Source organism: Calonectris borealis, chromosome 4, assembly GCF_964195595.1.
Source record: "Calonectris borealis chromosome 4, bCalBor7.hap1.2, whole genome shotgun sequence".
NCBI classification, from domain to species: Eukaryota; Metazoa; Chordata; class Aves; order Procellariiformes; family Procellariidae; genus Calonectris; species Calonectris borealis.
In genome coordinates this window covers 3671446-3698825 of record NC_134315.1, presented here as the reverse complement: position 1 = coordinate 3698825, position 27380 = coordinate 3671446, and the positions used below count along the sequence as shown (strand labels likewise).

At 46.1% G+C, this 27380-nt stretch overlaps 1 protein-coding gene across 1 annotated transcript in view; it reads right to left on the bottom strand.

Annotated features, from left to right (window-relative positions):
* Positions 1-26527, bottom strand: part of SMOX (spermine oxidase) — a 56210-nt gene extending 29683 nt beyond the window's left edge. Inside the window, exon 1 of the mRNA XM_075148427.1 lies at positions 26365-26527. The gene's annotated coding sequence lies outside the window, so the exon portion shown is untranslated. The remainder of the gene's footprint in view (positions 1-26364) is intronic.
* Between the last annotated feature and the right edge of the window lie 853 nt (positions 26528-27380).

The window sequence follows — 27380 nt, the reverse complement described above, 5'->3', positions numbered from 1 at the left end:
TCCTGTGAGACAGCTAACAGGCACTGGTTACCCACAATAAAAAAAAAAAAAAATCCAAATATACATCTTTCTTCTGTCTTAAAAATATAGCTTTGATCTTCTTACCTCTTGTGCATGCAAGTGTCTCAACTCATGGTATTTTAATCACTTCTTCTTCCAGACCAGCTCCCTTTTCTCAGTCCCTACTGCCATTCTGTCCTTGCCTCTCTAGGTGCCACTACCCTTCATTCATCCGTTCTCACTACTATCTATCTCCTTCATCCAAAAAAATACCTCAAAAAAATCCCTGAAAACAGCCCCCCTCCAAAAAAAAAAAAAACAACCCTGGAGTTCAACTGCTGTTTCCCAGCAGGCAAATCTTTGTAAAAATATATTTTTTAAGATGGGCATCATTCTACCAACCCAGAATCATGGGTTTCCTGGCATTTGTACCCTTCAATCCTATGAGCTCCCCATCCTTTCATCTCTGCTGATCTTCGTTACGCACCCAGCCCACTGACTGCTCCCAGGGAAATGACTCTTTTCATCTGCACAGAGGAGCCCTGTTAGCTTTCAGCAGGACTTCACCCCAGAGCTACCCCAGCAATAACTTAGAAATAATTTTGAACAGATTCTCGTGTTTCGTCCTTTTAATAAAGATATATTCTGGATATATTCCCTTTAACACAGAGTGCCTTCTACTTATTTAAGTTACAATGGCCCCACTGACAATGGCAACCTCGAAATAGCATGAATGCAAATGTCACGCTAGCCTGCTCTACCTTTAATCCAGCAGCAATAGCAACAAAGTTCAGAGGTATGTCCACTTCATGGTTTGTTTTCTCATTTTGCCAGTAAAACCTTGCAGGTCACAAGGAAGAAGCCAGAGAATTAAGGCAGTACACAACTGCCCTCCTTATTACAACAATACTCTCTGATCAGGCTATTCTTCCAGGACCCTTAAGAAAAAGGTCACCAAGGCTCCGACAATTTAAAAATACAAAACCAAAATAAACAAAAACATTTCTCAAGGAAATCTGCTATTCTTAGCTCACCCAAATACTCTCGTGGTAGCACTGTCTTAGCTGTGATGACACAAAGACTCAGGCAAGGCAACGTACTGAAAACAAGGCTTGCACGCTGAAAGCCTTGTCTGGTGGTTGGTTGGGTTTTTTTGGTTTGTTTGTTTTTTCCACTAGGATTGGATAGTCTTAAAAAAAGCGACCTTCCTCTCCCTTGAGACTTCGTATCACATAGCAGTTTGTCTTATACCTACAAGCCATAGCTTGTAGCATACCATAGACCACAGCATACCATAGACCACAATCACAGTCATCCCAAGTGGGACTTTCTCACCCCATTTCATTACTTGGGTCTGCTGTCTGCAGCCTTTCAGGTGATACAATCATAGAATAATTTGGGGTGGAAGGGACCTTTAAAGGCCATCTAGTCCAACCCCCCTGCCATGGGCAGGGACATCTTCAACCAGATCAGGTTGCTCAGAGCCCCGTCCAACCTGACCTTGAAGGTTTCCAGGGATGGGGCATCTACCACTTCTCTGGGCAACCTGGGCCAGTGTCTCACCACCCTCAGCGTAAAAAATTTCTTCCTTATATCTAGTCTGAATCTCCCCTCTTTTAGTTTAAAACCATTCCCCCTTGTCCTGTCACAACAGGCCCTGCTAAAAAGTTTGCCGCCGTCGTTCTTATAAGCCCCCGTTAAGCACTGAAAGGCCGCAATAAGGTCTCCCTGGAGCCTTCTCTTCTCCAGGCTGAACAACCCCAACTCTCTCAGCCTTTCTTCATAGGAGAGCTGTTCCATCCCCTGATCATTTTCGTGGCCTCCTCTGGACCCGCTCCAACAAGTCCATGTCTGTCCTGTGCTGATGGAGAGGAGGAGTAATCCATCCTGCTGATCTTTGGCAAACCTATCTTAGGATGGACAAGCTGAAAGGAAGCTTACAGACCAGTTCAAAACAATCACCTAACCTTTCTGAGTCCTCTTACGCTAGAAGTTTAGCTAGGATCAGGAGTTTGCTTTGGAGTGACCTCAACGCCTCCACTTCCCATGCTTTCATCCATGCAGTGGTATCGAAGCAGCCAAATGGCTTCGCTCCTTGTGGATGAAACTAAACTAGAAGATGCACTCCAGGAGAGCCAAAATGCATCCCAGCCACCCTGGGGCATTCATGGGACCAGAGCGCAGCAAGTCCAACCTGAAGCCTCCAGGGACACACACTCTGTCAGGGACAGACATGGGGACCTCAGCACTGACTCTTTCACTCAACATATCACCTCATATTACCATGACGTACTCACTGATCCAGAAATAGCTTTCGACAGCAAAAGGGAGGTTGAGAGGAACTGCACCTCCACAAGAGGTAGCCAGTGGCGACACTTCCACATGCTATTCTGAGACTCCTGCACGAGGACCTGGTTTTCTTTCCTAACCACACTATTTGCCTGCATTTTTTAGTCTTTCTGTAGAGTGTTGAATTTACAGTCTTCACATCAACAAGTGTAACAGCCAGTCTGGACGGTGAGAAATGCATCATCAACACAAACAAACTCCCTGCTGACCGCACAGACCAAGCAGCTTCAGCATAAACCGACCAAAATTTACAAGAATCACTTTATTCCCTCCAGGTTTTTAATTGATGGAAATTAAGCATCATCCTTAATCAGAAACCTAAACAATATTGTGTGTTTGAAAGGGACTCAGATAAAAAGAACAAGACTTCATTTCAGTTGAAAGACTAAATGGAAGCACAAGAAATAAACAAACTACTATTTTATTATTATTTTAAGTGCAACTATTCAAGATACTATCAACACATGAAGGGGCACTACATACACATGTGTTTATAATGCAGGTTTGTCATCACAGTCTGAAAGTGTTTACAAACAGAGAATACTTGACACCAAAGGATTAATTCAATCTAAGCAGAGACAAAGCGAGATTGAGCAACCAAGAGCAGAAGCTAGAAAAATTCAAAACAGAAATAAGATGTCTATTTTTAACAGTGACACTAATCAGCTGTTGAAACACTTTTCACTAAAGACAGAGAGGATATTGCTTGAAGCTTTTAAATCAGGGTCCAATCTCTCATAGACTTTTACACTCCAGTCCCACCAGAAGACAGGGTTGTGGTGCTGGGAATGCTCCTGCCTATATGATGGAGATGGCCAGGGCAGATGTTCAAGACAAAACCTTCTGGCCTTTGCACCTCAGGAATCTACCGTCATGTATGTCGGTATGTGACATACCGTCACAACCGTATGTCTGTGAGGACATGCATCGTTAGCACGGTGTTGTAGAGACAGAGCGCACACGCAGGTGGTTTCCAGTGATGCCTAAGGAATGACAATCAGTCACACAGGCCTCCCAGTGCAGGGCATCTCCTGGGCCTCAGAAAACAATTAAAAAAAAAAAGCAAACTTTTTCATACAGAGTTTCAAAAGCTTTTTTCAATAGATGTAATAATCTCTATTATTTCATCAACTGCATACGGAAGAGTGGTTATCTGAAAGCATTATTAGCAGAGTCCACGTGCAAAAGCTCTACAACGGAAACAGAAAGGCAACTTACTTAGCAGGTGTAAAGACACTCCAGCATTTAGGCCGTTAACTCATTACGCAGTCCAGCACTACTTGTACTGAGCAACTGCATGGCTGTAATGAGTAATCTTTATCTAAGTAACTGCGATAACAAAATTTTCAACTATCATCTCTAATGCACCTTTTTTTCTAAGCTGAGGGAGAAGCGCTTGGAAGGATTATTCTAGTCAGAGCAATTTTATCTCCTTTAACACCTTTCCAGGCTTCAGACTCAGGCTGTCCACTGAGCATAGGTCAGGATAGAGCAGATCATATCTCTGAGTAGACACAAAAATGAAGCGGAAGGAGATTTCTGCTGGCCCCAGCACTGCCTGTCGCCAGTGCCTCCCGTCGCTGTTAGCTGTGGTTCTCTCTGCGGCTCCTGGCACAACAAACAAGCATTTTGTAACTTCTCCCTCTTTTCCTCTTTCATCAGCCTTCTCAGAAGCAAGGACATTAATCCTTGCTGCCTGTTATTTCAAGATGCTCTTTCCAAGCTCTCCAGGCTGTAAACATGTCAAACTGGAAGATATGTCTCTTTTCTCCCTCTCCACACACCCCGCCCCCCCTTTTTAATCCAGCAGGTTGTACGCCAAACTCGCTCACAAGCCTTTTCAGAATCACCATTTACACCAGCACGGGTTAAGAACGGACACTCTTTCAACAGAAGGCATTATCAATTGAACTTAAGTACTCCATGTCAGCCAGATTCGTGAGTGAAACAAGCCTGCTGTTATAAACTGCCTTTGTACCGTAGTTGTGCAAACACCAACCCGGCCAGGTTGCGTCTGCAGCACAACGGGAGGTTTATTGCATCGGAAGCAGACACACCTCGTTTACTCAGCTACCTGGAGAGCTGCAGGAGCAGGATAATGGTCCACAGCCATCTACGTACATGCCAGGGCCCTTCCCAAGCTCATAAACCTGTGTCACTGACAGCATATGCACCAGTGAGATCAAGGTTAACTTGTGTTATGCCTGCACACGCTGGAAAGCCACCTCCAGCTGGGCTGAAACCACCTGGACAGTGGTGTTTCATCGTCATCCTCATGCTCAGGCTTTATCCAATTTGGTATTTTAGTCTAAACAGGTTTGCCAGCTGGATGTGGTCAGCTGGAATAAGTCACTCAGCCCCAGACCAGTCCTGCTGCCCTCTTTTGCAGGCAGCTGCCAGGCGTGGGCAGGCAGCAGGTCTTGGCAGAGGAGACCTGTTCTGACAGCTCACAGAAACTGGAAGTGTTGGTCAGAAGCAGCCCCTGAAAGGCTCCAACCTCCTGCTCCAAGTAAGACCATCACCAGCATGGCCTCCTTGAATGCAGTGTTTTCCAGTGCTGGAAACAAGAAGGATCCAAAATCCCTGCTTTTCCCATCAGCTCCTTGCTCCTTCATCACTTCTTCAAGTCTGACCGAAGCCAGGAGCCTTGCAGATGCCACAGGGGGACATGTAAACCTGAGTGAGCAATTCTCCCTGGACCCAAGCAGGTTTTGAGTGGAGCACCTCCATCATCTCTGCGGGACCCTCCCCACTGCATCCCACACCATCAATACACTCCATTTATCCCGTGTGCCTCACCTTTGCCCGCTAGCCCTGGTGATGAAGGGCTGACTATGCTCAACTTTCTCACCACGCTGGCACAAGGAAGCCAGACAGCTTTTCACAAAAACAAGGCAGCACTCCTGCCGCAGACAAGCAACCCATGCCCTGCCTTATGTTTCTGCAGGCAGAAGCAGAGACAAAGTGGTTCCATTTCCAGAGAGCTGCTGGAATTTATAGGGGCGGCTGTGAGAGAAAAACAAGTTTGAGGACAAATGCTACCATCTACTAAAATTTGCCCACGTAAAAGCCCAAGCCATCAAATGTGGCTTGAGGCACTAAAAAGGCTGCAGTTCAGTAGCGTTGATCTTACACTAGCATCTACAAGCCCCATTTACAAATTACTGACCCACCCCAATGACTGACACGCAGTGAGCGCAGAGCTGGATCAAACATCAAGGAAACACATTAATAACACACCACCTGTACTCTTAGACAGCAACATGAACAAAACGCTTCCTGTTTTACACATATGCCAAACCTGCAGCCTTGTGCCCAAAAACCTCCTTGGCATCGTTTTCTTGAAGGCAGCAGAGACCTTCAGGCTGACTCTGCACTCTTCTTCCTCTCGACACATCCCAAAAGAGACAGAGAGAAATCACAGCATTAACTTTTGCCTGTCCAAGCTCAGGTCTCCTCCAGCCTGAGAAGATGACCTTAGCTGCACTGCCTAGCCCCTACTCTTATAACAAAACACTGCAAGCCTTATCTTCATTTCCCCCCTCACTTCCAGAAATATCACCTCCCCACATCTCAGGAGAGACAGAGATGGGGCCATACTAAGTTTTTTCCTCTTCCCAAGATGGGAAGAAGCTGTGCTTCTTCGATACACACGCAACAAACAATGGACTCCTACTCCTAGTGTGACCACTGATGGTCTGTGGGACCTTGGGCAAGCCTTTTCGCCTATCTGTGTCTTATAAGGATGACCACCCGGAGCCACCTCTGTAAAACTACTCCACTGCTTATGAATGAGAAGCAGCCCAAAGCTGCTAGATCTTAGGGGTTGGGGCCATCAGACCTTATGCAGGCTACAGGCTTCAACCACAGCACCACTCCGTGGTCCTACACTGCTAGCCTAGAAAAGGAAGCAGAAATGTTTAAGTTCTTCAACAACAACAAAATGTTCTGAGAAACAATATTTTTTGTAAGTATGATCCAAGACAGCTGTCCCCTTTGCCTCTTTCCACAACACCATCATCCAGGAAAAATGCGGGGGAGACAGAGAGAATAAACCGTCAATCTGACATTTAATAATTATGTCTGAATCAGCAAAGATGGTGGAAAAGGCTCCATGATAAGATCTCCTGCTAGCTCAGAGGCACTGGGCACCTCCTTTGCCACCTGATTTTCTGAGCAGCTTATCTGAAGCTGCGTTGCAAGAAAAGACATAGGTAGCCAGTGTCCAAATCTCTGAATGATCAGACCAGCAGCCCACGGAGAGTGGGAAATGTGGACAAAACAGCATCTGTGATAATTCAGTCTTCAAGACAAGGAGGGCCGGGAAGCATTGCAACACGCCACCGGCTCCCGTACCCATCACACGCGGACTAGCCTCCCCGCTGAGAGACGACCTGCAGAGCTGGCAGGGGAGCGGGCCGGGCAGGCAATTTCAGACAACAAGCTAACAAAGACGGAGCAGGCAGGGAGCAGATCTCACTTTGTAGATGAGTGCCACAGTTCTGACTTTACAAAGGAACCTGTTGAGGAGCACACAAGCATCACACGTGATTTACACACCAGTGAGGAATCTGCTGCTGCAGCCAGTGAACCCCATTGAATAATATTGACTTCAAGCAAAGAAGAAGTGTCAGGATGTTTTGTTTTGTTACACCCATACCCCTGCACACCGACGTTCAGTTTGCATCGGCTGCAGCAAGTGTTCCAGTAACACACCGAGCGGCTCCCAGAAACACTCGCCCCAGTAAGCCTCTCCAAAGTCACCAAAAATTTGGTAACTGGGAAAATCTCTGTACTTTTGAATGTTTAGAGGAGATTAAAACAAAAAAAAAAAGGGTCACTGGATGGTGCTTTTGATCAGGAAACCATGGTACATTTTTACCACCATGATCCAACTTGTTTTAATGCCTGCAAATATCCCTCAAGTCAAATGAACTTGTTCAAAGCTGATTCACACCAAGGCTACTTTTTAAATTGGGTAGTTGTTGACAAGTAGAATATATTTAACAAGCCCCAAGCATCTTGGCATGCAGTATAAAGACTTCCTATTATGAGTTGTTTTTTTTTAAAGCTAACATATGGGCAGAGCAGGTTGTCTGCCACAGGGCACTTCCATACAGTGCCTGGCACTACCAGAACTGCAATGATATCCAAAAAATAAACCAAAGAACGTCATGCCAAGAACATAGGGGACGAATCATGCCATTTAAAACTCACTGATAAAATGGACCATTATGTGTTTTTCAAACCTCTCTTATCTGAGGGAAAAGAAAAGAAAATAAATCAAAATAATTGGCTGGCCTATGGCCGATTGTCAAGTGCGTTCCTCTGGCTGAAGGGCACTGTGAGAACGCAGCAGGTTCAGCCAGCTCCGAGATGCTGGGAAGGGAGCAGGCTATCTTGAACTACTCTTCAAAGCCCGCTCTGAAAGCCTGCTGGAATACACCTCGGTCAGCATCTTGATTTGGGGATAAAATTAAGGACTAGATGATTTCCTCCACCATCAGAAGCTCCCATGGAAATGCTAGGAGGCGGTCACCATCCCCAAGAGATTCCCACAGAAATGGGCTGAGAACAAAGTCAAAGGCCTTTCAGCAACACACAGCAAGGGCACCCTGTGATGGCAAGATGGGTCAGCTATGGTCAGACTGGCTGAGCTTTTGGGACAGTCTTGGAGGCATAAGTCTCTTCCTTCTCCTTTTTATTGCAGCTTTTCTGGTCACACAAAGCTGGCTAGCTCGTCTGCAGCTGAGACAATGACTTCCCTGCGCCATGTGGTCTGGGCTGTGGAGCTTCTCCTGCCCACGCAGCTAGTAAGATCAGAACACTGTAATGCTGTGGTTCATGTGCCAGAGGCGACAGTATTACACAGGACACAGTTAAAAGGAGTTTCACAGCAGCAACAAAAAGCACAGCTTCGGCGTGTTCCTTGCACAACAGAGAAGCAAATCCAGTAAATCCTCTGCTCTACAAATCCCCCGAAGACAGAACAAGTATATGCTGTAGCTGGCGTATCAGAATCCCCTTTATTTTGGGAGGCTGCAAAGATAGGTACAAGGGCCCACCTACCTAGAAGGCATCCCACAACATCTACTCCATCACCAGGGACAGCTTATACTGCCAGAACACACTTCTACTGCATCAGGAGAAACTGGAGAAAATAGGAACACCAGGGTGGTATTCAACCTGCTGCAGTGAGTGGGATATTCCTCTCTTAACCCCAGCAATATAAATCATGATCTAGGCAAAAATTCCAACACCTTTGGTTTCCACATCCTATTGACCATCAGGGACCTATCAACACCATGAGCTGGCCAGAACCTAAACCAGTACAGCAAGATGCAGTTTGGCTATGTTAGTCTCAGATATTACAGAACGTTAATAGCTGAGGAACAGAGATGTTGAGCTAACCAGGACAAGCAACAACCAGACCCAAACTAGCCTGTCTTTTCCCGTGTCTTTGCAAGCTTGCCAAGCCTTGGTCGACCCCGTGGTGGGAATCTTCCCCTTATTTCCAGCTCCTTGATCACGTTCATTATTAGGAAGTATCTGCCACTGCTAAGCTTCTCATGAAAGCAAAGCTTGGTGTTTCAGGACTGTAAAAGGAAGGAGAGACAGACAGTAAACTATAGAAGAAAAGAGGTTACAAACTAAAAACATTGGCATAATGGATCAGAACAATGCGGCAAACAAGTTTCCTGCAGAACTTATATTCTGACTGCCAAAAAGAGCTGTACTCTATCCCGTCTGCATAACTGTGCGATCTTATCTTCACTACCCTCCCTTCTCTCTCCAATTGTTTGGGAATCTTAATTGATAAAACCAGCCTTAATTAAATAGGAAACTTGCCCGTGTTTGCACAACTCAGAACACAATGGGGTCTCAGTCAAATAAACACTGGTGTCCGTATTACATTTGGGAATTCTCTGTGGTTTGGGGTTTTAAATTCATTGCAGCAAGCTTGGGAGCAAAATTTCAACAGGAATCTTTTCTTCTTCTCCCATCCTCTGTAATAGGAGGGTAAGACAGGGAATGAATCTGCATGCAGAGAGGCTCAGTACTGGTTCCAACTCAACGTGTACATGAGGATCATTTCAGGACACACCATATGAGACACGCTAGCCCAAAAGCAATTATTTTTTCTCACCACTTCTCAGAACCCAGACCTAACAAACTGCCCTGAAATAGCAGCACAGCTCTCTAAATAGCATCATTTCTTCTCTATTTGAAAGCAACACCCACACTGAATCTTTGATTTTAAGCCATCCCTGAGCAGTTACCACATCTTTACCATTCAAGCCACAGGGAAAATCATTAAATGCAACAGAAACACCAGGGGATGAGAACCAAAATTAGAAAAGCCGAACACTGCACAGATTTACTCCCACAGTAACTGGATTGACTTCAGCCTGGAACAGACTAGACGTGACTCCAGGAAAAGCGTGTCTCTCCAGGTGGAGCTGTATTGAGGTGACTTCTCCTGGGCTCGTGCTTTGCTGGAATGTTAAATGCAAACCACATGCTCCGGCTTTAAGACAGCAGCACATAACCAGGGCTGGCTTTAGCAGGCTGCGATACACACAGCTTTCTCCATCCTGTTGTCTGCACAAACATGCTCACATATCAGATGAGAGCCCAAGGCAGGGGAATTCAGGTCGGGAAGCATGTCCTTAGATCTTGATGAAGTCTGGGTCATGGCTGGCAGACTGGCTTTCTGAGATTTTTACCCACAAGAGGTTTTCCTTGAAGAAGATAGGTGTTTTCCCTGTGCTGCTTGAGGTGTGGGGTTTTGCATACGACAGCAAGAAATGTTTCAATACAAAAGCACAGACTTTCTCCTAATTAAACACTGTCTGCATGCAGGTCATCTAGAGATACCCGGAGGAAATTGGTGACTGCGACAAAAGACATCTCATACAGGAATGCATCCCTGCTGTAATGCAACAGAAGCAATTCACCTTGCTGAGTGATTTTCCTCCTGAGTGCTAGGCACACTGAAACAGAGCAGAGAGCAGAAACAGCTCACGGAAGACAAGGAAAAGAAGGGTGGGAGAAGAAAGAGATGAAAACACAACAGTGACACCTTCGGCTTTGTTTCCACCTTGTTGGAAACTTCAAAACAAAGCCCGAGGATCAAATTTTGTCTGGAGATTCCAACAGAAAACCTCCACCAGTTGACTTCTTGTGCTTTGAGGTTACTAAGCGGTCTGCAGGCGGCTGCAGCCTGGGGTGCCATGGGATGCACACGAATGATGGATTATCACTTCTGCAAAGTGCCTTTCATTCCTCCTGACACACCAGAACCTGAAAACATTTCTTCTCTGCGACGATCAAGACATTTACTGAAACAAAGGGAAGTTTACTTTGCATGACTCCTCTACAGTAAACTGCGTCTCAAACAGCCTCACAGAATTAAGATAAAACATTGCTCAGAAAGAGAAAAATTAAATAGCACAGTCTGAGGGAAAAAAAGAGAGATTTTAGATCTAAGGGATTTTTCACAGAGCAGGAAGACTTGTCATGTGGTAAACAGTAGAAACTGGGAACTGGGACACTTGTGATTTATCTGTTCTTCCACAGCCTTCCCATGTGACTGGGGGTAAAAGAATGACAATCCTATCCATAAGTTGCTATAAATATAGCACAATTTCAATGTGTTTAGATGGGAGCTCATTTTATTCAGCACGTCACGCTTTACCCTTTCGACAATTCAGCTTTACTGTATGTAAAACAGCATTAGCACCTAGCTGTGCCAAAAAATGCATTTCAATCAATGCCCTCAAGTGAAAAGGAATCGGTGTAAAGTATTAGATACCCACCAGGGCCGAGCTATGTGGAAGTCAGAAGAGATAACAAGCCAGTAAATTTGAAATCACTGTTTGCATCCATCCCATAACTACACGCTGAAATCCATACAGCCTACAGATAGGCTGGCACATTGGCAAGAAAAATTTGTCATTTCTAAATTTAGTAGACACTGCAATTATTGTGCAACAGATATAAAGTGGAGTTTGTAGGAAGACCATTTAAACTTAAATGAGAGCTCTGCTCACTAAGCAAAGTCTTTTCTTAATTCCCTTCCTGTTTGGACAATTTGATCCACTTCTTTTTTTCCACCGCAACCGCAAGGGTCTGTCCTGCAGTGAATGGATGGGCTTTTTTCTGGGATAACTTCCAGGTTAAAGAGAAAGGATTTACACTTGAATGAAACATAGGCTCTGTATTTGGAAAATTTGTTTTGAAAACTTGGGAAGGAAGCAAAGCCTCCTTCATTTAAAAAGGGACTCAATTAACATTCTCCAACAAGTCTTCCTATCGAAAGAACAGTACTTGCTGGAGGACATGTGATTTGAAACTTGTTCTCCTCGCTCACAATGTCCCTTTCTGAAATACAGGCCACTGTTTTTGAGAGACACGAGGATCTTTGCACAGCTTTCCAAAGGACTGCCCGTCACAGTCAAGGCCTTGACTCCGGACGTAAGATGTTCTATGACTTAGGCTCAGGGAACTTAAAACAGTGCCTAAAGACCCCGATGAAGACCTAGAGTGACACGTTCACTCCATGAGCACTGTGGATCCCTCTACATGGACACCTCATCCACGCCTAGCCACAACCGCAAGATGAATCCTCCCCAAGAGCTAAGAAGCACCACAAATCTCACCACCTTGTCTCCTTGAAAACATACAGCATTGCACGTCTGGTTTTGGTTTTAAAATGTTTTGTAAAGAAGACGCTAATGACCAACCAAGCAGGTGTTCTGCTTTTGATTCACAAGTTACTGGGTGTGAGTTTGATCTGTAGCAGGCAGAGGCCAGACAGGACCAACATAATGGTTATCTTGGTTTTGATAAACAAGCCTGAAAGTGCTGGGCATGTCTAGATATTGCCCACACAGGAGGAGGAAAACAACCTATGCCATTATTTTTTCCAGCTAAAGCTAAAGGGAAAAAAAGGTCACTGACAACTTAATCTCCACTTTTATTTTTGAATTCCCTTATCAAATGCATACGACAGAGCATTCTTCAGCCTTTCATAAGTATAGGTCGAAGTCTAGCCCAACTCAAAGTTGATGATGGATTGAGTATGGGTGTTTACTTCAATACACAGCAGACTGGGATGGGAGATAAAGGCATTATTAGTGTATATTGTTACAGAAAGCACGCAACCTTCACCTCATTTAACACTTTGGGGAGACCATCTGTAATAGACCACTCTAATTCATTTCTTCTGGATGCCTCAAATTGAAATCTGACCGAGGGATGCAGCAACAGTTACCTGTAGCTACCCAGTGTCAGTGCCTCAGCTGGGAGCGTAGGCTTTCTGTGCAGTGAAAACAAGGACACAGACTCTCTCCAGAGCCTGTCCCAGTAATTTAGATGCTGAGATGTGAAACACCCTTTGGAAAAAATACGCTTTTCCCTGCTGACTACGCTTTTAGTCCAGGCACTAAATCAGGTGTGGATAACTATAAAAACTCTTCTGCATTCAACAGCTATTCTCTAGCTCATCCAAAATAAATTGGTGGTTTGGGAGTTTGTCTGCACTGAAATGGACCAAAACAGTTACCCTGCAATCTTTTCCTTTCATCCAAAATAAAAGTGATTTAGGGGTTTTGTTACTTAATAAGACTTTCCATGGGAAAGTCAGCATGCTTTAAATTCACACCCCACTTTACAGTGGAATAGTTTCCTCACATGGACAAGTGCCTAAATCTTAACCCTTGCTGGCCACAAAAACACAGATGTCAAGACAGAAAGCATCAGCGAATCCTCCAAACTTCCCATATAAATGAATTACAAGGTACTTTGCACAGCTGGTAAATGAGCCGCTTGGTGATAAACGCACTTAACGGAGTTTACATTTGCTTAAGACACTTAAAGATTAAGAGGTCTACTACTGTCTTTTCTGCCTACTACAGACAGATGTTGGACATAATGACAAGCTGAAGATACTTTTTAGACGAGGTAAGCAGGCTATAAATGAAAAACCCTAGGCACCTCACCCAAGATACAGGGCCAAAAGTTGGGCTCAACTTGAGCCTTGTGTCAAAACCCTCCATCGATCCCAAGGGACTCCACAAAACATTTGGACAGGACATGTTTCACATAGTCACTTTCCCATTACCTTGACTAAAGATCCCCTTGGCAGATGCATCTTTTGTACCCAGAAAAGTCCCTTGCAGATACCTTCTCCTGAGAATATAATAGGTGGTGACAACTAGTGAAATATGCTGATATCCACATGTCTTTCAATAAATAAGATAGGTGCTGGGAAAATATAAACACACATCTCCCACAAGAGTCTGACTTTGTTTTCGTTACGCCTTTGAAAAGAGTCAGTCCACTCCAAAAGCTTTAAAATGGGTAAATGCAGTAACTGCACTTTCCCAGGAAAAAAAAAAAAAAGGAAGAGTATTTCCATAACCAAATAGCCTCTCTCTTCCATGTATGGAACTGGTCATGCCACCCCGCATGCAAGCCTTCTGGTCGTGTCCGCTCTGCATCTTCTTCACATGCTGGAAACAAGCTTTAGGACCAGGAGCCTGCTGCAAAATCCAGATGTCCCCCACACACAGGATGCACCTCTCTCATATCACGTTGGATTTAAAACCAGGGATGAAGTTATCCTGCACGTTTTATTAAAAGACACTTCTGAAAGGTATTTAACCGCTAGAAGAACTGTGCTTTTAAAAGTGAAATTGCTCAGCTAACATGGGCAAAGTCTGAAAGTGTTGCAACTCTATGCTCTGGGACTCAAATATTAATGTAAATGCTACAGACATACAGAGCCTCTGCCGCAGAAAGTTCCCGGAAATGAAGTGATGGGGACACAGGACCATATTTACACTGCTGCTCCACCGTGCAGCTTCTCGTGTCCATTTTCACCAAGCGCATCTCCCCCTCCCTGCTCCAAAGCAGATTAAGCTTAATATACTTATGTAGTTGTGAAGCGTACTGCCTATTATCCAATTAGACTGCTAACGAGATCTGAGTAACAGCACGTAGGCACAGATAACTGTTGGCTGATATCTGGTACAGATTAGACACGTTCTTTATTTTTGCAGCCCTTGCAGAAAAAGGGTTGGGATTCGTTCAAAGGCTGCTCTGAAGACTGGATTCAGGTAATTGTTTAATTTTGTTTGGGACTCATAAACACATCACATTTGTTTCCTCTTGATCTCCTGGAGCTGTCATATGGCAACTGTCCCGTTACAAAAGTCTTGATAAATCTGGCATGGCTTGCACATTTAAACTTTCAGCGTGAACAGGGGCAGATCTCATCACTTTTAAGGTCCCTCCTAGCTTCAAAAATCTATGGAACAATAAAGGACCTATGCATCAGCAGGAAAAAAAGTCTGTCTGTGCAAAAGTGATAAGAATATTCAGAAATGCAATCTTTATTAGCTCTGACACTGTTCCACATGACATTCCCATAAGATCCAGCTAAGAAAACATGAACTAGATGTAATCACCACAAAATGGCTGCTTGACAACATAGTTCTCAGAGTATAATTATCAAAGGTTTGCTATCTAATTGGGAGGGCACTGGAAAGCGGGTCCAGCCAGGCATAAGAGCTGTGCAATATTTTCATTACCAATTTGGATGATAGACTGGAATGTATGGCCATAAACCCAACAGATGATTCAGCTGGGAGGATTTGCAAGCACTATGGTGTACAGGTTTAGATTTCCAAATGATCTTGACACAATGGTCCAACATCAACAAGAGAAAATACTTAACAAAGAGAAATCACAGGTACAAATGCAAAAATGGGGAGCAACTTCCTATACAGCAAGACTCCAGAAAAGGCTCTGGCATTTTAGAGGGTCATGGTACAATTGTGAGGTTCAACAATGTCCCACAGCTGCATAAAGGCGAACCTCAGCCTGCAGTGATGATCCACGGAAAGCACTTAGCTATACCTTGCAAAGTTTTGCCCTTAGCTGCTCACTGCTGTGCAGCTAATACGCTTTTTATAAAAGCAGACTGGAGAGAATCTTGTGGAGAACAACAAAATTAAAAACCACCAAGTATAAGATTAAGCTGGATCCATTTAAGCCAGACATGTTGCTAAGAACAGACTAGCCCAGGCAAGCAGGCAGGCCACAGCCTGAAGGAAGCCTCCTTCTTCCTACACCCAGCAGGAAAAATTCAGAGTTTAGCTCTTCTGAGTTTAACACTCTGGCTTTAATCTCTGTTTAAAAACAAGCTAATGGCCGTCAATGCGGATGGAAAGAACAAGAGTCCGTGGGCTTATCAACACAGAAAAAGAGAAACGACTTTTTAAATTCCCATGTGCTTCACCCCCCCTCTTCTTCCAGCACACTTCCCCCATAGAAAAGCCCCACATAGGTCAGTCTGAACTCAACTTTTTCACTGATTTGAAGCAACTCCCTCATTCACAGGTCTTGAAAAGAGTGACCATCCTACAGACACTTAACCTGATGCTACAAATGGGGAGACACAGATTGGATGGGTGGAACACAAGGTAGTTAAAATTTGGTTGGATCGTTGAGTTCAAAGGGTAGCAGCCAACAGACTGAAGTCTTAACTGGCAGCCCTATATGCATGGTGTTCCTCAACCAACAGCCAGTACTGACGCTGACACTGTTCAACATCTCAATTAATGCCCTGGATGACAGGATGGAGAGCTCCCTCAGCAAGTTCAGAGACAACACCATGCTGGGGTGAGCGGTTGTTACACCGGAGGGCAGGACCGCCCAGCAAGCTGGAAGAACAGGCTGAAGGAAGCCTCATGAAGTTGAGAAATACAAAAAAGAGTCCTGCACCTGAGACAAAAAAACACTCGTTGTCAGCACAAACTGGGGACTGACTGGCTAGGCAGAAGCGCTTCAGAAAAGCACCTGGGGGTCCTGGTGGGCAATAAGGTGAACAGGAATCGGCAGTATGCCCCAGCAGCAACAAAAGCCAGCCACGTACTGGGCTGTATTGGGAAGGACAATAGCCAAGAGCTCAAGGAGATGGCTCTTCTTCTCCTCTTGGCACCAAGGAGGCTGCGTCTGGAGCACCATCTAATTTAACTGCGCTCCCCAGAAAAGACATTGACAAACTCGACAGAGTTCAGTGGAGCAGCACTAAGATGGTCTCGTCACTGGAATACATGATGTAAGAGAAGAGAATGAGGGAACAGGGTTTGTGTAACTTGGAGAAGAAATGGTGGTTAGTGGGAGACCTAATTTCTATCTTCAACTACCTAACTGGGGGGTTACAGAGAAGATGGAGCCAGACTCTTCTCAATGAGTAGGAACAAAAGGACAAGAAACAAGGGGCATAACTTGCAGCAAGGGAAATTCTGATCAGACAAGAGGAAAATATTCCTCACCATGAGAGTACTAAGCATGGCATCAACCTGCCACGCTTGACTGGAAAAGGTCCGAAACTTGATCAGAAAAGTTCACAAGAAACCTACCTTTGATCCTGGCCCTGCTTGAAGCAGGAGGTTGCACAAGAAAGCTCCAGGTGTCCTATGCAACCTAAATTACTCTTCAGTTCTAAGAAATCTAAGAAACACTGAACAAGGGATTTTGCCCAGTAGCCTACAGCTACAAGCTACGCTTGTTCAGTGATAAGAAGTACTTTAGACTCAAAAGCTGTCAATAAAATACCTTCCACATGACTAAAGATCCCTGTATCTGTAATTAAGGGAGAAAAAGAGTAAGAAAGAAAACACTAGAGCTTTCACTGCTATTTGAAACAGAACAAGAGAAACTGGAGACTCACATTATACAAGTTACCATACAAAAGCTCTGCAAGAAAACCGTGAGGAATTCAAAGAAGATGTGTACTGATAGTTCAAACAAACAAAATCAAGACTGCTCCTCCCTACCTGCTTTTCCCACCGCAATAAACATGAGTCGATGCCAAGAAGTGTTTCAGACCTGTCCAGACCAGCCTTCATTTTGGTGTTAGCTTCTTCAGTTGTCTTAGGACAAAGGCACTCTGTACATAGACATACCTTTCATACATACTTCTGCTCTCTCCCACTGAAAGGTATAAAAGGTGTTAATAAATCTAGAGAAAATGCCTGCAGACAAGTCTTTTCAATTTTTTCCCCAAAAATAGTGATGCACTCCACAAAGTGAAGCACTTAGATACAGTTAAAATGAAACTGCCACCTTCCTATGAGTATCCTGTAAAATGAACCCTCTAAAACCTGAAAAAATAGATACAACTGTGGTGTACAAGAAGGTCAATGAATGCAAACTACAGTGTTTTGTGTAATGCGGACATCTGTCCACCTGGAAGCAGCAAGACCCAAAGTCACTTCACCCAGATGGACAACAGCCCTCAGGTATCTGTCTCTGCCACATGACAGCCATTTTCCTAAAATTATAACAATCAAACAACAATCACCTTCAAGCAAATGGCTAATTGTTCCTTTAATGCTGGCTGGCATGTTACCCAGTTTACCTTTGTAAGTAGCGTTTCTAATGCTTATCTACTGCATTTTCTCTCATGCCTTATGTTTGAGTGCTACCTCTCCTCTCAGCATAATCTTCACAGCCACATTTTACCAGCTTTAGAAATGCGTGAATAACTGTATCCTTCACAGAAACGAAGAGATAGTACGTACAAAATCCGATGCACGGAGCGTAACCACCGCAGGGAGGGAGAATAGAAGGTCACTCGTGAGCTACAGCTGGGAGGTCAGATCAGGAAAGCACAATTGCCCAAGTTGCAATCGAGCTAGCCATGGGGAAAGCCTTGGTGAGAGCAGCTGGCAAGGACCTTCACCTTACAACGGAGAGGCACTATTCTGGAACAGTTGGTGAAGATCAATAGTACATTCCTGTGGAAAAGATGGCACTTGAGGTAGAAGAGCATGTGCCCTGTTTTTATAGCGGGTAGAGAGACATAAAGCCATAATGAAACCTTCCATGACAAAACACTTTATCTGTACTGCTGCCAGAAAGAAAGAGAAACGCATCCAGCATACCCCAACGCCTACATATGAGAGTCATACAATTGTGCCTGTGGGCTCAGTACAGGTGGGTGCCAGAGGGAGCACTCCAGGCAAGTTTTGGGCCCTGCAGCTCAAGAAAGACATGGTCCAGATGTTCCCAAAGTGTGCTGCAGAGGACTGAACAGCTCTCTCTCTGTACAGTAACAAAAGGGCAAGAGGTCAGCAATTTTCAACTGCAACACAAGAAATCGAAGTCAGAAACTAGGAAAATCTTGGTAATGGTAAGAACAATGAAGGACTTTAAAAGATCACCCAGGGAGGATGGGGAAAGTCCATCACTGGAGGCTTTTAACAACTGTGTTGGACAAACATCTGCTGGGAAAGTTTAGATAGATTTGACCCAGTCTTGGGGCAGGAGGTCAGATTAGACAACTTATTAAGGTCCCTTCCGGCCCTGCTCTTCTTTGCTTATAACAGAAACATGACAACAGAACATATCAGCAGCAGCCCCAGAGCACACTAGCTTCCCTAGGATTTCCATAATACATCGGAGAAGTGTTGTGAGATCCTGTGTGCAGCAGTTGCCCATTCCCACATGGTAATTTCTCCCTCCGTTCCTGGAGGAGCAATGCAGAGATAACACAAACAATTGGTCTTACAGAACAGGCGTGTGAACAGGAGCTCCCCAGCACAGCCTTCCCAACGAGACATCTCTCACACCCCACAGCACGGGGACGGTTGTTAACAGGAGCCCATCGGCACTTTTTCTCCCATTTTGCCTCCTTCACATCTCACCCTGCAGTCAGAAGAGCTCTCTCTTTTTTCTCTTTAGGCCTTTCTTCTGTTCCTCCCTGGAATATTTTCATGTGTCAGATCTTCAGGACTGGATCCCTTTCATGTTTTGGGGAAGCCTTGAGCAAAATGTCTGTGCTTCTAACAATAAAAAAGCTTGCAGATCGGCTGCTTAGCATTACAGACTCCCATCTCCCCTCCAGCACTGCCTGTCCCTCTGCTCGGCTGGGAGCCGGGCATGAGAAATCCCACCTGCATGAACTCTTCATGCAGAAACGCCTAGTTAGTGCTGACCTTTCGGTCATCCCCAAGATCTGCAACCTTCACTGCTTCCTACCGGCTTGCCCGTGGCAGCCAGCTATTGAGAGCGAAGCTGACTTTATGGAGCGCTCTCATCAAAACTTTGGATCCCCTCCTAACGCTCGGCTGTGCCGCGCAGGGAGCCCACCACACAGTCCTGGATCCCACCCCAAGGGAATCGGGGGACAAAAAGGGTAATGACCCAGTGCTTAACTCTAAAGCCTGTGGTCACATTCAGCCCTTTGTCAAGTTCTCTTCAAAGCCCAAACAGAGGCATCAGATGCCATTGTATAACTGGAGCAATGGTGTGAGCTCCCCATGACTATAAAGGGGACATTTAATTTAGTCTACTACATTACTGGAAGCACTGTGCTTTTGCAAGCATTAATTAACGGCACATAGTGTTCTGTGAGATCAGACCATCCAAGCAGCAGAGTGTAAACCACAAGCCCCAAAATACTAACCTTTATCTCAGGATTAAAGCTTGACCTATCAACTTCAGCAGCGCGGGGGTTTTAGGAGTTTTTGCTTCCTTGCGTGCCCCCCACAACTCCTCCCGGCTCATTCTTGTAAACGCAAAGCCAGCCTCCAAGCTCTCAGTCGTGTCTGTCCATGGAAGCACACAGTGAGCGAGATGACAGAAGTGGTCCGAGGCAGGAATACCCACTCGTGGGTGGGTGGGTGTGTGTGTGAGTATAGCCCAGCACATCTGAGGGCACAGTTTTGCAATCCCAGGAAACTTAGATCTAAGTTTTCACTGTCCTTAAGAAGGACAGTCCTGACTGACTGTATGGTGCTGACAGCAGCAGTCATGGGATGGGCCAGGGATTGGATCCAACTGAAAAATAACCCTATGAAAATAAGTAATAACCTGCTGCCAGGTGTGTGGGCTCCCTGATCAAGATCTCTCGCCCACAGTGACACCAGAACATACACAAGAATAGGACGAACCCTTTCACTAGAAGTAACGCCTTAAATTTGTATAAATCACCCATAAGACTATGCCCTGATGGGGGTGGAGAACAGTTATGCAAGAGGGGAAACAAGCAGTCGGAGATAGGACAGCATAGGGAAAATATCTTAATGCAGTTTCACTGCTGAAGCCAGTGTCTTGCAAAACGACGCTCCTTCCAGCAACCCAGACTTTCCGAAAGGGTCTGTGATTTTTAGGAGTTCAACCAAAGGATTACCAGAGACGCTAATGATGCACGTCTTCCTGGCAGAGTCCTCTGGGATCACAGCTGTGACTGACTCCAAAAAAGAAAATCCTGTTAGAAAAAGATCGGAGATCAAAGCAGGAGGTTACACCTACATCCTGGAACACGCGTACCCATGGGACAGAAGAATTTTAAATTCAGTTTCAGACTAAATGTCTGTCTGTCCAACAGAATCATTAGGTTAGCGTACTTGAATGTTACACCTGTACAATCTCTTCGGGAGAAAAACCATTCCCCACCTGCCCTGCAAAATGAATTAAACTGAACAGAGCTGTTATAAAGGAAAAGAAACTGCTCCTTTCCTATGCAATTCCCAGCTCAAGGATAGGCCAGGACTACTTGCTTAGCATAGCACAAGTTATTTTCTGGATACATTAGCTAAAAGGTAGCTTGAGTAGGTATTTCACAACGGAAATGATTCAAACCAAAGTGCTTTATTTCTTTTTTTTTCTCTCCTCAAAGTGTGCAAACATCATCATATCCTGCCCAATGTTTCAGTCATTCCAAGCATGCCAGCAACCTACGCTGTTAAATGCCACTCAGTTAAATCTAGAGGACAGACTTAACAAAAACATTGGGCATTACGCAGAATAATGAACGATGAAGAAATTAATAAATAACTATCCATTCTACAGAAATTATCTACCTCCATTTAGTTCTCTACTTCGTCAGCCAGGAAAACAAATATTTTATTTCTTAAAAGGTAGTTCCTGCCTTTGAACTCAGTAGGTACAAAAAAAAAAAAAGAAAAAAAAAGAAAAAATGGATTTTAATGAAATTTTCAAGCCATTATAAAGATTCTGCAGTCCTTTAAAGACCTACTGGATAAAAGAAACGCAAGGGACCAAAACCGAAGATTCCCCACAAGCTGAAATCATCTTTATTTACATCAGTTCAGCTCTGTGAGCTCCCCATAGCTGAGAACCTGCCTCGCTTACTGTGACCTCCATTCTGTCACTGATCTGCTCCGTGGCCTCCAGCTTTCTCCCTCCATCCTCCTCTTCTCAGAAGCGAGAAAAACGTGGTCTCAGAGGAGGATGTGGAAAACGACTCTGAAGAAGGAATGTGTGACAACCAAAGCTCTGTGTAAATCACTACTCCAGGGCTGCAAAATCCGTTTCCCTCAGACCCAGCAAGCTCCCAGCCACCATCATTTTGAGTTATCTGAGAGCACTAACAATAGCCATCTTGTTTTACCATGACTTGCAGAAAACCTTAAAGGATGGCCTGGTAGCAGAGAACTACCCTGAAATAGCTCAGGGATCAAACTCCAGCGTGACCCCTCTTGCACTACATTCCTGCGGATGAGCTTATCTCACTACCTTCAGAGCAACCCAGGCCTTCCTCAGTGCCGAAACACTCCCTGCTGCATCCATCCTTACAACCTCATGTCCCTGGCCCCAAGATGTCACAAAACAAAAACTCCAGTGGCCGCAAAAAAAACCCAAAACAGCACTTAAAACCAAGGACATGATTAAAATTCACCAAAAAAGCACAACTTTTTACAAATCCACTGCATTTCGAGATCTCCAAAGGAAAAAGTCACCAATATGTACAGTGCCTCTCCCAAAGCAAAGGTCTGTGTCATGCTGCTGTCAGGTTCAGCCTGCAAATAGGTTGTTATAAAAATCCTGCGTGCTGTTATCCGCAGCCGGGGTGGGCAGCGTAGGCCTGCCGGTTGAACCCCCACCACCTGCACCGTTCCTCCAGCCCGCAGTCCAATCCCTACCCCAGAGTCCCTCAAGGGTGCTGGCTCAGGTACCCAAAGCCTTTTCTTCCCATACGAGGAAAAAGAACATGTACCACGGTGGCACAGCTGTATATTCTGGTGATGGGACGGACACACTCTGGTCAGGTGAAGGTAAAGGACAGTGCCATCAACTCCATAAAGAGCATGCACCCTGCACAGCCAAAGAGCGCAACCACTAAAACACCAATTGATGACATCCTACTTCAGAAAAGACAGTTGCACGTGTCGAGTTTAACCTCAAGAGGCTTTATTACAGTGGTTGCAGTGGACTCTCAGAAGGTACAGGGAGGAGCTGAACCCCACAGGCTCCCCAAAATACGTTCACAACTGTACACAGACACAAACACGGGACCTCAAACACAGGTTCTTACAAAGCCACTTTCCAGAGCAAAGAGCCGCACCGCATCAACACGCTCTCCAGGTGCCACGATGCACATGGTGCTCACTGGAGTCCCCACGAAGTTTTATTTTCCAAGTAGTTCATATTCCCACCCATGGTATTTCTGGAATTTATTCTTAAAATAAAAAGAAACCACAGAAACATTAGATTTCAAAAGCAGCAAAGATTTGTAACTAATTTCCATGGTAACTACTATAAACTCAAGTGATATTACTGTGCATACACCCATGTGCCCTCTACACGGAGCACGGAATACCTGGACACATCAAAGCCAACACATCAACAATAGGTGATGAAAACGGGAGACATCATCAAGGTGGCTGAACATTTTCACGTTCCCTCAACAGGAACACAACAAGGGTGACAACATGTTCTGGAAACACCACAATGTTTTGTGATGCCATTTGTTAAACGGTTCACTTATTAGGAGTTCATAATACAAGGAATTGTTTTGCATTTATGCTTCTATTCCCTTGTCACAGACCTCTTGGTGTGCAAGAGGATTCAAACCCCAGCTCCCACCAGCCAGGAGGGAGCACCCTGCTCACCAGCCATGGTGGGTTACTATCACTCTCCCACATTACTGCTCTGCTAAAGATTAGTTTTTGCACCCAAGCAGAGCAGGACAGATCCTTAAGCCAGGTGGCTTAGACAGTCTCTTGAGAAGGAAGAGTTCAAATCCATTCTTCACTCACTTCATTTCCAAGAGGTAATCTTTATACGTCTTTAATTTATTATTTACCACTCTCACACAATATTTTAGCTCACCAACAGAGCTAAAAAAACCCCAGTTATTTAATTTCCATAGACTTGACTTCATTAACTTCTGGAGAGGACTAATGTTTGTGGCCACTGGGAAAGGATATTTCTACATTTTTCCATTTTCTGGTCTGTTAATTACGGTTACTGAGAGAAGGAGACAGCAGTTAGGTCTGTGAAATACAACAGGCTGTATTTTAATATTTGTCAAAGGCACAGAGAAAATAATTTCTATTTCTTCTTTATATAACCCAATCATACGAAGTAAGTAAATCCACATACTTCAGAAGTCAGCATCCCCATCCTCCCTAGACCCTCATTTGGGCCAGCAGGAAATTAGTTGGGAGAGTCTTAGATGTCATTAGAAGGGATCATTTTTTTGTGGGGTGACAGTCACAGAAAACATGAAGCAATATAACTGGGCTTGAGAGGACAGGCGGCTACACTTTGGTGGTAGGCAGCAGGAGTACACTACAGGCAGGAATACCCCTCCAAGCTTCTGAGGCAGAAGCTACTTGCAAATCCCCTGCAAAAGGGGACAGTCCCCTACCTTTTGCAGATGCAGGATTGTGAAAAACCCAAATCATACTACTTGGCTATGGAGGAGACCAGTCAAAAAGCACCATCAGATCCTTTAGACCAAAGGGTCCTGTAGGGAGCCCATGAACCATAGGTATCCTGCTAGTGAGGCATGTTAGCAATTTCACAGAGCTTTCCAAACACTACCTCAACCTCTCCATCCCCACCAAGTCAACTGAGATTCCCCCATCCCTGGAAAAGACTGTGTTTCAGAGACATCACAGTTAACTTGTGACAGCACTCGGATACATTTTGGTGGAAAAGACACAACAGAGAGAAAGCCCTTCAGGTGAAAACCAGAGAGGGCTATCCAGGAGTGCTTTCAGCAACAGCAGAGATGGGGACAGGGCTCCCAGGACATGTGCGGTGTGTTCGTGGTGTTCCAGCCACACACTCTGCCGTTGCAAGAAAGGGTGGCACAAAACGGTACAGCTCGAGAGCAGCTGCTCCACCGAGCCAAAGGATTGAGAAGGATAAACGACCACAGCACCCAACATCAGCTGGCATTTTCAGGACTTAAGGACCAGACCTCCACGCCTATTTCCACATATAGTTTGGCCATAATACCAGCTAGTTGCCCCTCTAAACCCAAAGATGCCCAGGTAAACATTTGAGCAGCTGATGATTTGAATCCAGGAACTGAGTCAGACCTAAGACCATCAGGTTTTTGCCAGCTCAGTAGCCATCCGAATCTATTTCCCAGTCCAGCTCCCCACTCCACAACAGGGGTAGGAGGGAAAGACAGTACTGTCTTTTTCAGAGGCAAAGCCAGCTGAAACTACGGACCTTGCTACTCACTGAAAAACACCGTACATCTGTTCCGCAGCAGTGCCATAAAAGATTTGTAAGTGCTGGGCTAACAATCTGGAAAGGGAAAAGGACCTAGGAGAGCAAAATGTTATCGCTAAGTCAATAAAACAACATTTGTAAAAGACTGAAAACATACAGCATTCTTGCACAATGCGCAGAAATGCTCCTAGGCTGATTTCTCGTTCTCCACTAAACCTGTCTGGTAACTCTGGGAACAGGACTGTGTCGTACAGGCTAAGGAAAAGTGGATCAACAGGGTGAGCTAAGGACAGAGCTCTGGACTCGACCCTATTTGTGAGGGATCACAGAGTGGACGCGCATTAGCCGATACATATGGTTTCACTTTTACGTAAAGCTTGTGTTTACATCTAATGTATCAGGGCAATTACAGCTGGCCTCAGCACTGGATTTGAAACAGAATGCCTACACAGCACGTGAAGGATTTTTAGGGGTGATGAGAGAGCAAGGATGAAGTGGAGCAGCTGCATTTCTAGGGCTGAGGATGAAAATTGCTAAAAAGCTTTGTTTTGAGGTCAGGTTCGGTAACCGACAATTGGCTTAGTGCATTTCGCTACCGCGCGTCCGGGACTAATCCCTCATCCACCGCAGCGATTTAAAAGACGAAGCAATTCTGCAGAAGTCAATGGATTTGACTGAAAACACGAGATCGGCATGAACTGCCAAGCCCCCAGTTATTGTAACAGCTTTGTGTAAACAAGAAACACCAAAACGCAAATGAACTGCAAGTCTTCACAGCTCATAATTTACATCCCGCCTCACACATCAGATTATGGTGACTTTCCCACTTAACCTTTATTCTTCATGTCATCGCCTGAAACGCTGAGGCAGAGAAAGCGGAGGCGGATGCACACGCGCCGATATAAACACAGAGGGGGGGAAAAAAAAAAAAAAACAACACCAAAACACCCCAAAACCCCAACGCACCCGCACACATCAGCGGGTGCTCTGCCCTCGGCCGAGCCCCGCAGCGCGGCGGTGGTCCTTTCCCCCACCCCTCCCCAAAAACATCGGTAGGGATAAAACCGCCACCCGCAGCCTCCCGCTCTCCACCCGGGCTCGGTGCGGGGCTTTTCTCCGAGGGTCGAGCACGTTTTTGAGGCGATTTTGTGAAGTCGGTCGCAGGGGACGGACGGGACGCCGGGGCAGGCCCCCTGCTCTGCCCCATGGCAGCCACCCTCTCCCACCGCAGGCTGGAACTCCTCCTTGGCCGTGTTATGAGGAGGAGGGAGCCGGGCTGGCCGCCGCTCAGGTGGGCGCTGCCCTTCCCGCCAGCCCCTCGACGCCGGCGGCGCTGACAGCCGCAGGTGGCAACGCCGGGGCGCGGCAGGTGCCTGCCGAGGGGAGGACGAGGGGGCCGGGGAGCTGAGGGGGGCCCCTCGCCCGCCGTGCCCTCTGAGGGGGGGGACCCCCGGCAGGCGGGGAGGGGGCGGCCGCCGCCGCCTCCCCCTCCCCGCCTCGTACCTCTCTCTGCGGTGGCCGGAGGGGACGGGGTCTCGCCGCCCGCCCGGCTCGCCTCAGCGCCTCGCTCCCCTCCCCGCGTCTGGCGGCTCCCGGCGCGGCTGCGGCGGCGGCGGCGGCTGCTGGCACTGCGAGGCGAGAACCAGCGCCGGCCTGTTTTCCAGCCGCCTCCCCTTCGGCCCGCCCCGGCTCCGCCTCAAGGATCCCCCCGCCTCCTCCACCTCCTCCTCCGCCTCCTCCTCCTCCTCCTCTCCGCCCGCTTCCCCCCGCAAGCACCGGCCCGGCGCGGCCTGCGGGGCCCGCGGGGCAGCTGGGTGTCTTCCCCCGCGGGCAGCCGGCAGCCTGCCCGGGACAAGGAAACCTCAAACCCAACCCACCGAAACAGCAAAGCCTCGGGGTTAATTAATCCTCGTCTCCTCCTTTAGGACAGGCCTGGGAGAGGACAGCGCCGGGGATCCCAGCATGAGCCCGAAGTGCCCCTCAGGCACACCACCCAGGCTGATACGGGGTATATACTCTTAAATGCCTCTGGGCATAAAGCCTCTGCCGTGCGGACCTCTCCCGAAGGTAGGGGAAAGCAAAAAACCTCATTACGGTGTGACAAGCCAGGAGACGGCGTTCAGAGCCCTAAAGCGGAGGGGACAGGGCTCTCCCGCCTTCTGAATTTGATGCCTTTCATGCAGCTGAAGGGTAAAAGTCTTGTCTCCAAGCAGCAGCCCTGTAAACAGCACATTTTATTAAATTATAGTCTCTTTCCAAGAAAAGTTTGCAACCAGGAACGAGTCGTGTAAGATGCAGATGAGGATCCACCAGTGGAGCTGAAACACTGAGACGACCCCGAGCCTTACCATTAAACGCTGGCTGAAATTGCTTTTGGATGTCTGGAGAAAAAGTCTGGAATAAAGGCTGCGCCTTGGATAGACATAGTCGTGTCTGCAAATTGCCTTCAAGCGTTTTAAGGTTTTATAAAACATGTTGAGCTGCCTGCCGGAGGTTTGCACCTGCACGACTGGGGTGAG